We start from the raw sequence: 10,497 nt of genomic DNA on the forward strand, positions 1-10,497 counted from the left end.
TTTATAAAACTGTCCTCAAAACGCAGCTTAGCAGCCTCCCTCCCGCCCTCCCACTTCCCAGCCCTGTTCCCTTGCTAAGTTAGAAAGGAAGCCCTGGCAATCTACTGTGTCGCCCACAGCAATGGGCTGGCCCTCCCCACCCTTCCCGTACTCCCCGCCCTCGGCCTTAACGGCCACAGAGATTTCCTATCCAAATCTCAAGTCCAAGTCCTGACAGCCAAGAATACAGAGGCCCAACGTTTCAACCAGGATTCTGTGTGAGACAGTGAGATCAGTAAAACTCAACACGGCCAGCAATGCCACAGTTTGAAAGCTGGGGCTACTGGGGTTATTTATACAGAAAGTAGCATCAGTTTTAATGAGGTGAGAAGAGGAAAGGCACAGAAAACTAAATTACAGGGCCCAAACCAACATGAGAAAAATACTTACTATATCCTGGAATCTTTCACTTAACTTTTATTTGGTGTAAGACTTGTAAATTATACCTTTGATCCTCAATACAGGAGCATATACACACTCAACTATAAAGATTTAAAAATGACAATACAGGGTTTTTCCTGGATGCTTTCCAGAGTTGGGGTCATGACTACTCTCTTCCCCCAGGGAAAGAGCAGATGGGGGGCTTTGTGATCTGGCAGCCCTGGGATTAAATCCCACTGGTACCCTTACAGGCAGAGCCAGGTGGGGTAGGTCATCTGCTCTCACCAGAAGCTGACAGCTCCATTCACAACAGGAACAGTGTCCACCTGCTGAAGAGGAGACTTGAGTCTACAGGAGCGAAAGTATAGGAGAGACCTGCATGGTACCTGGTAAACCTCAGGCACTCAGTGGGGGCAAAAGAAGAGAACAGTTAAGTGAAAAGATTTTGCCAGGTTTCCTTGAAGGTCAGGAATGGCGTTAATAGCTTTGGAAGAAAAGGAAATAAATATACTATTTTAAGTCTTATCCTATGACACTGCAAGAAGGTGAGCTCCAGAACCAGATGAGCTTATTTTACTCTTCAGAAGCAGGATTCCCAAGGCGTTATCTCACCCCTGATGACAGGGATCCTGGCCTCTCATGCTGGTGCTGCCTGGTAGCTGCTAATAAGATTTAGGGTACAGCAAAAAGGTGGCCAGCATGGCAAGGGGCAGGTTACTACAAGACGGCACATCATCCTAATTTCCAAAAGGCAGACTGCATATCCACACCGCAGACTGTTACAGAAAATCTGTGGTGATTCCACCTCAATCCTACAAGAAGTTCAAAGTCAAAGGTTTCCAGTCTTTGGTTCAGGAGACAGGTCCCCTCTCACCAACAGACTGAACCCCACTATGAAGTCAGCATCCAACAGAATTGAGACAAGACCTACTAAACAATGCCTAACAATGAATCCTACAAATTTTGCAATTAAATATTGGAAAAGAAACACACTGGGCGCGGTGGCTCAGTGTGATCCTAGCACTCTGGGAAGCCAAGGAGGGTGGATTGCTTGAGCTCCTGAGTTCCAGACCAGCCTGAGCAAAAAGCGAGACCTCATCTCTACTGAAAAAAATAGAAAAAACTGAGGCTAGAGGATCACTTGAGCCCAAGAATTACAGGTTGCTGTGAGCTATGATGATGCCACGGCACTCTACCCAAGACAACAGCTTGAGACTTTGTCTCAAAAAAAAAACAAAAAAACAAAAAAAGAAATACACTGACCAGCTGGACAGTGTGTCAAAATGCTGGACGGAATGACTGCACAGTGAAGCCTCTCCCATAAAGAGCTGCTCTCAAGTGGTCAAGCTATCAGAGTACATTGACCTGAACTGACTCATGACGAAAATGTGTGGCCTGAAACTATGAGGTTAGCACCAGTTCTCCAAGCTCCTGGACACAAGATCTATCAGGACAAATGCACAGGAATTTAGATGGAGGGGAAGTAACTCCAAAACAGAAGTGTGAAATACACCCTGCCCCTGTGCAGTCTGGTTCTGGAGCTCAGGATGCCCCCTGCCCCGTCAGCGTCCATCACTGGGGTGTGGAAAAGGGGAGGGAGTGTGAGGAAGAAGATCTCATAACCACCAATGTAATGCGTTCTTATAACTACCCACAAGCAAGAAAAATCTGTTTAAAGTTAGAATAATAAAGAATTTATTTGTTATCTGGATGTCAAAATATTAGGCAGTTTAAACTTTAGAGATTGTATTGTGTGTTTGACTAGCTAAGTACAAATATTTATAACAATGTTCTAGTCAAAATATCATTTTCTAATATTTGTGTGGTAGCTACAAAAAAAGAGGAATTACACGTCGGGGGCCTTATCATTTAAACTGATAAAGTTGCCAAAAAAATCTTTTTTTTAATGCTATTCCTGCAGGCCCTGTCGTATCTTTCAAGCAAATAAAAAGATGAACTAAAGAAGTAAATGCAAGTAAGGAAGCATGAAACTTTGGGAGTCTGAACTCCCCAGGAGTGCCTGCTCGCAGGTTTCAGCCACGCTATTCAACGGCAGCAGCAAGCAAGAAAGGAAATCACTGATCTTGAAGATGTGGATGGACACTATGGTAAGAGGAAGAAAAACAAAATGAATAAACAATAAAAACCAATGTATACACACACACACACAGTTTTGACCAACAGCGTAAAGACATCTCATATGCATAATTTCCAAATTACAATTGGAATGTTTGCTTGAAAGCACTCATGTCATTTATACCTATCACTTAAACTGATGTCAAGTATTAGTCTCCAATGTATCACCCCTTCTTGCACTGAAACCATCTATCCACAAATTTCCAAAGTAGGGTATTTTATGGCTTTTCCGAGATATGGACATACACACATACTCACATGCTCTCACACACACCCACACACACACCCCCCAAGATAAACCAAGCACCAACAAACTATCCAAAAATATCTGAAGATTATACTTTCACATTTTAATTGTGTTAGAAGAACTTTATTTTGTGGTTATGAGTCCTAAGGAGGGGGAGATTAACACTTTATAAATTCATTACTTAGTCATCAATACTGTGAAATAGGTGACTACCAGTCAATTATACACACAAAGGCCCAAGAACAAAGGGCAAATGATATCACATGAATACTAAGACACAAGAACAAGCCCTCCTGCCACATGAAATTTATCCCCAGAAACTCCTTCTTTAAGACCAGGAATGAACGGAGAGCCACCGCAGCCCGTCCTGCACTTGCTACTGATCTTTTCTATCTGGAAAGCAACAAAAAACCACCAGAGTGGGAAAATCTGAAGCAGCAAAATGGTGACTCTCCATAATCTCCAGATTGTTCCTCTGAAGTCAGCAGACGTAACTTACATGCCAGATGGATTCCCAAGTTAACACTTCTTATGAAATCCCAGGAAAGGATCTTTATTTCCCCATGTTTATCTTTAGGGTTTCCCTAGATTACCCCTAGCAATTATAGGAAGCTTGGTCCTACACAGGCAATCTGAATGCAATCATTACTATCTTTCCAATCAACAGAAATCTTTCCGAGATAACTCCATTTTGTTTGAGTTTACTTCAATGACTTATATCGGCTTTGATTTTTTTGTTGGTATCTCACTGCTGGTATTTGTATTTCCTTGTTTGCTAGTGCGGTTGAATATTTATTTGTTGGCCATTTGTACTTCTTTGAATTGTCTCTGTGTTTGCCTGTTTTCCTTTTGGATTGTCTTTTCTTACTGATCAGACGAAGCCCTTTATTAAATACACATATATAAAAAATTATTTGTCTGATCTGCATTAAGATTTTCTCCCAGTTTGTTGTCACTTTACTTTAAAATAACATACAGCTGAACAGCCTCTTTTTGGTGTACGGTTCCGTTCTCCAGCCAGCCCTCCCACCGCCCCTCTCTACCACAATCTCCCCACCCAACTCTTGACAATCGACCCCCAATCTGTTCTCTGTTACTACAGTTCTGCCTTTCTGCCAACAGCATACAAATGGAATCATACAGCAGCACACAGCCTCTGAGACCACCTTCTTTCACTCAGCATTAGCTGGATGGGGTTGCTACAGTTTATCTCTTCACACCTATGCAGCTTTAACGCTAACAACAACAGACAGCATGGGGCCCCACAGCAGGGTGGTAACAGAGAGGCATAGCATGGGCCTCTCTCCTAGAACTGAAGGGAAGGAGGGGCACAGAGCTGCCAGGACAAATCTGCCGCTGCTTACAGAAACCCCTGCTCAGAAGAAACCGTCCATCTGCAATTAAACCATCCCTGTCCCTAACAGGGCTACAGCCTGTAAGAAAATAAGCCCAATGACCCCACAGTACCCCAGACCTAGAAGCCAGACTTTGTGTTGACTAAGTTTTCACCAACGCTTTTTCTGCCGGTTTAACTGTAAAATGGACTCGTTCATGGAAAAGCCCAAATAGGGCGATACTTCTGCAATAGCAGGTGGGCCCTACAGGTTACCCTGCCATCCTCTGCCCACCAGGCAAGCGTAGACATGCGGCTAATTAAAATGGTCAATAACCTAACAAGTACGTTTATCACCAAAATGAGCTTTCATTTCCACAGCCCCTCTGCCATCAGACCAAATACTTCTATGAAGTCATACAAGGAAGAAACCTCACAAGCTCAGTATCCTCCGCCTCCAGGCGGGAAAGCGTGGCTGTCACTTGCCCTCTCTCCAGGCATAACCTTTCCCAGAGGGCAGGCAGCTGGTTAATAATCTGAGTTTCAAGGGGTCGTCCTACCTGGAGAGAGAGCAAAAAAGAAGAAACTAAGGTAACAACACAACTATTCAGTAAGTAAAGGAGAGGTGAAAATGAGAACTTACACAATTGTTAACCACTAAATGTGATAGCACAATTCCCATAACCAAGAGCTTCTACATGTGAGGCTTAATAAGGTCAAACAGCCAGGAAACCACACAGAAGCCCAGTCAGTATCCCCCTCTGAGTGTCGACCGGCAGGGAGGGTGCTGGGCGCCACTGCGATGAGGCACAAAAGCCTATTCCATTCCAGGGGAACAGGGAGGTCCCTGGACAGGACAAGGGGCCTCCTGGGGCCTTTCCACTCCCCTGCCCAGAAGTCCAGCAATGGGTCTGGCTGAATGACACAGCAGCCACAATTTCCCAGCACAAGGGTCACTGAGAATCCTCCCAATCATTGGTCCCTTTCCTACTGCCCCACTGAACAGCTCAGCAGAGAAACCGTTAACAGGACAAGAGAACTCTGGCTGCACCATCTGAACCCAGTTCCGCCTTGCTCCAGATAGAGGCCCACGCCAGGCACTACAGCCCAGCAGGTCACATGGGGTGAGAAGACCTAAAGGACAGCATCCCACCCACCAGACAATCACAGCAGCACCCTCATCGGCTCACCCTCGTCTACTTGGCTGAATACTGGGAGAGGAAGAAGTAAGGGAAGGGACGTCAGAGCAACCACCTTCCACCAGAACACAATGCTCTTCTCCCTCACACCATTCCTTCACTGTCCTTGGATAGGCCACTATTTCCTGCCAGTGGCGCTATTAAAATTTTGTCAAGACAATACACTTAAGGAAATAAAAAACAATTCATTACAGAACTGGGGACTGGGAGGGTAATTATGACTGCTTTTTATAGTAAAACACAGTTCATCCCTAGCAACCTAAGTAATTTTACTACCTAAGTGGCCAGGCTTCTGAATGTCGTTAGAAGTAGCAGGCAGTAAAGTGTGGCTATTGATTAAGAATCTGACTTTTCTCTGGAACTCTGCCAAGGAAATGGGATAAAATTTTATTTTCTCAGTAGAGGAGTCAAGTAAATTAACTTAAATATCAAATACAGTTGATTTAGATTATGACAGCTTCAAACACATCTTTCAATTTGGAACAAATCCCAAATTTATCACAACATTTAAAAAGTCTAGAAAACACCATCCTAGTTACATATTTTTAATATACATTTAAGACATTAACTGCCATGTGAGTTGTGCTTATTTAACTTAAATTAGTTTTGAGCGCAGGGCCCATGAAACATATATAACTCACATCTCATAAAACACCATAGCCCCAATGGAAAAAAAAATTTTTTTCTAGTGTGTCAATCCGTTAAAAAGCATAGCTGTGGCCTATGCTTTCAGTTCCAGCTATTCCAAAAACTAAAGTGAGAAAAATCTCTTAAAGCCTAGGAAGGAGTTCAAAACCAGCCTGGGCAACATAGTGAGATCCTGTCTCAAGAAATTTAAAAGAAGAGAGAAAGAAAATATTCAAACCACATGCTTCATTTTAAACACCACAGTTTCATTTAAATCCTGGCTAATCACTTAAATGGCTAAAATGGCTTCTTAAAACCTTCCTCTGAATCTTGGTTTGACTGAATTGCAAAGGGGAAAAACACAGTATCCCAAACATCAATAAGTCAGTTTATGGGGTCTCAATGAAAAGCTTCTTCCAATGGTGATTTTGCAGTTCTTCTTGGATTTCTTGAAAGTCACTCAGAGGATTATTTTTAGAACTCTCCTTGCTTTCCTCTATTACTGCCTATGCCACCTAAAAAGGAGAAACCATCATTCACTATCAAATTACATTTTCTTCAGCTTCCCTTTTCAAAACATAAAGGGTAACCAGCGCCTCCTTCACAATATAATAATTATTATTGGTGTTCACAATGACCAAAGTGGCCAGGCTTCTGAATGTCGTTAGAAGTAGCAGGGCAAGCTTGGAGACCAGCTACTTAAGTGTCATTAAAAGCATAAATATGAAGAGAAGCTTCCCACGATACTCCATAAGGAAACTATCATATTAAAACATTTTAAGATTTGTGTGCTGCTCCCTAAGCAACAGACTTGATCTTCTCCAAAGATTCCTTAGAAAGAGAGAGGCTGCAGGGAGGAGTGTGGAATAAGATTTAATGATGAAAGAAATCCAGCATGATGGGCCATGACGCTTTGGAATAACCACAAACCTTTATTCTCTACATATTCACTTAACGCCAATCTAAAGCACGCCAGACAGGTTAAAAATAATGCATTTATGTAAGCACCCCCACCCCACAGATGCACTCTTGCAAGGTTAAATAGGGAGCTCTGAAAGAATGATTTATTGCCACAAGAACAGAGCCCCAAAATAGATTGGCAATAAAAGTGATTGGTCCCAGTGGGGTTGAAAACTAATGTAAGCAACATCCTGGCCATGAGAGGCATCCGGGAAAGAGCACCAGAGATCAAGGCAAGCTTCTCAGCCCTGACCCCACATCTACTCAGTTCTACTCTGGGGGGCAAGTCAGGCAACCTCCCTAGAACCGATTCCTCATCTATAAAATAAAAAATACTAGACTCGCTCCTTTCTGGGATATCTTCTCCCCCATCCTTTGCTCTGAAATCTATCTTATCTTTTTTTGGTGCTGAGCTCTGAGCAAAGGAGAAAGGAGAAGTTCAAAATTCTTTGACACCTGCAGCAAGTCTGTTAGCCGCTCTTTAACACACATCACCACAACTTTACCCAGGTTCTAACTCATCCATTTTAATGCTAATTGGTCTGCCTGCTACCTGCCAAGTCTACAAATCCTGATCCCAGTGATCAGGATCTTACAAATGAATAGCATGGTTCTGTGCCAAGGTCCTGATAAAGAATAAAATGACAGCACAGGAGGCAGGATCCTGAGTGAGGTGGGACACAAGTGACATGGAGCATCACTCTCGGGCCCTGAACTCCCCAATGAGAAGTACAGAAAGTGATTAGGCACTGGGGGCTTGGAGGGAACCCCAAAGTCCACAGAGAAAAGGAAACAGCCCCCAAGGCTGCCTACCCAGATCCCGCTCCAGGCAGAAGTCCTGTCCCCAGTGCCTACCTCCAAAATGCAGCAGGTGGCAGCCACTAAGCATTTCCTGTACTGCAGAAATCACAGGGCAGCTCATTCTACTTTTAAATTGCTCTTAAAAATTAAAAAGTTCTATTAAACTGAAATTTTTCTTTCTTTCAACCATTGGTATCAGTTTTCAATCGATAGCTACAAAGATAAAGTTTAATGCAGGAGGACAGAGAAGGAAAGAAAACAAGGCAGCCAAGCAAAGGGTTTCAGGCCCAGAAAGGTAAGGCAACCAACAGGAACCCTTTGTCTAGGTCACACTGGAATCTTAGTAGCAAGCTCAGAAACGCGACCTGATCTGTCCTCGCAGGTCACTGAGAACCTACTTTTCCATGTTTCTGCATCTTAGGAAAGAAAGTCAGATTTTACTCATGCATTCTACTCCTCAGTTTTCTGCCTGAGCTGCTCTCCTAAATGAAGTCCCCACGCAGGATCTTCCTGCATGGTCTGCCCTGACTGTTCAAACCCCACTCACCCAACAGAACAGCCCTCTCTGCCTCCTGCCAGACATCACAGCCCCAGGAGCTAGAGCCAAGATCCAGGTCAGGGATCAACACTTGCCCAAAGAAAAGCAAAACACCTTTAGGAATATGCTCCAAACTACCCCTGGGATGGGACACTGCAAATGATGATACTTAAATTCTGCCCTGGCTCCTGATTCTAAGTCAAATAAATAAAGGGAAGCTTACCAAGTCACTTTGGAGAACAGAAGAATGGAAGAAGCCAGTAAGAAATGTTACCTGGTTCTGCCCCAACCTGAACATGAACCTGGGCAGCAGGGGTGGTCCAGTCCTTGGCAAAGCCAAAAGCAGATGACAACTCCTGAGGAAAGCCACACTAAGAGGAGACACGTTTTCTGTGGGTGTCCAGTCCAACCTGATGTCTTTTAGGGCTCTCAGGAGCAAAAGAAGTGATTTTTCTACTATGCCTAATAAAGATGTAAGAAAGTCTGGTCTCACCAAAAATTCCATCTCCAGCTCACAAAGAGCCTTTCTAACAAGAGAGAAGTTGAACTCTGCACAGAATCTATTATTCCATGACAGGTGGTAGAAACAGAGAGAGTACAAGAAGACAGGCTAGACTTTAGCTTCAGGGCATGAAGGGAATAGTCCCAGTTCTGCTATTAAGAGGTAAGACAGGGCTGCTCTACCCAGCCAGTCTCTCTCTCTCTCTCTCTCTCTCTCACACACACACACAAATGGCTTTCATTTGAAGAAGCTTTTTGCTTTCTGTGAAGACCTCACAAGGAGAGTGAGTACTGGGGAGTATATTAACCCCAAGCTGACACTTTAGAGTCGGCGTATGTCACTCCTAGACACAACCAATCTGTTACAATAAGTCAAAAATAACCCTGCCTGGGCAAAGATCAAGAAAACCAAGGCAAGACAGTGCTACACCAGGAATCTACCGGCACTGCTAACTTCTGGATTTGACCATCGCCCTCCAGCCTCAATTGTTTCCGGTGACCTGGAATGTCGAACTGATCTCCCAGAATCGAGGGAGTTCATTTTGAAGGATGCCAGAGAGAAACGTGAGCCACTGGCCTCCCCCTGGCACACTCCAGTTTGGGCCGTCCCCCTAGCCCGTCTGTGTCCCCAGCCCGGCCGACCACCCAAGGACCGCCGCCAGCATTCCCGCACACGACCTCCACCAGTCCGCGTGCCTCTCAGGCCTGGACCTGGCCCGCCCTGCTCGGCTCTCCAGCGCGGAGTCTGCATCCTTCCCGACCCGCTCGGGACTGCGGGCCCTGAGGCCGCCGCCGCCGCTGCCGCCGCCGCCGCCTCCTGCTGCTGCTTCGCCGCCGCGCGAGCAGACGGCACTGGGCGCGGGAACGCGGCACGCGGGGACGCGGGCCCGGCTCGCGCGGGATCTGGGCCGGGGAGGGAGGAGGCGCAGCCGCTGGGGTACAGGGGACGCCCTGTCACGCCCCCAGCGCCGCACACCCCGCGCCCCTCCCGCAGACTGGTCACATTGCTCGCCTCTTTCACCGCCACCCTCTCCTCGCCGGGGTGGACACTGGGCCACTTGGCACTGCCTCCACCTCCACGCCACCCACGCCGTGCCCCGGCCCCGCGCCGCCCCCGGGCCAGCGCGAGGACCCTCCCGGGACGCCCCCGGAGACAATGGCTCACCTCGCCACCTGGCCCTCCGAGCTTCAGCTCAGCCTCCGTCCTCCCCTCCCTGGGCAGCGGGTGCCATGGCTGCCCCGTTTCACAGAAGCGTAGACCGAGGCTGGGGAGGTAAAGGCTAGAGGAACGAGGAAGGAAACCTAGCTGCTAATGGGGTCGAGCAGGGTCTAAGAACAAATCGGCCAGAAGCAAGCACAGAGGAGAGACCGATTTCCCGGCCCCGGGAGCGGCCCCAGCGCGGTCAGCCCAGCCTCCGGGGCAGAGGCCTCCGCCCACGCCGTCCCCACCGCTGCCTCCTCGGCCCTCCAGCGAAAGAGACAAAGAGCCGGCGCCCAAACCGTGGGAGCCGTGGCGGCCGGGGGCGGGAGACCGGAGATTTTACCCCAGGGGCGAGCGCAGGGAAGGCGAGTCGGTGGCATTCCAGCCCAGCTGCCGCTTGCTAGGGTGCGCGAGCAACTGTACGCACCAGGATGGGTCGAGCAGCCCCGGTACCAGGGTGCAGCGGACGCCCGCGACGGTGCGCGAGCCCCGACGGACTGGCGGGCGGGCACCCTATTATTCCATGACAGGTAG

This window comes from Otolemur garnettii, unplaced genomic scaffold (genome assembly GCF_000181295.1).
Source record: "Otolemur garnettii isolate 467f Iridium unplaced genomic scaffold, OtoGar3 scaffold00033, whole genome shotgun sequence".
Taxonomy (NCBI): domain Eukaryota; kingdom Metazoa; phylum Chordata; class Mammalia; order Primates; family Galagidae; genus Otolemur; species Otolemur garnettii.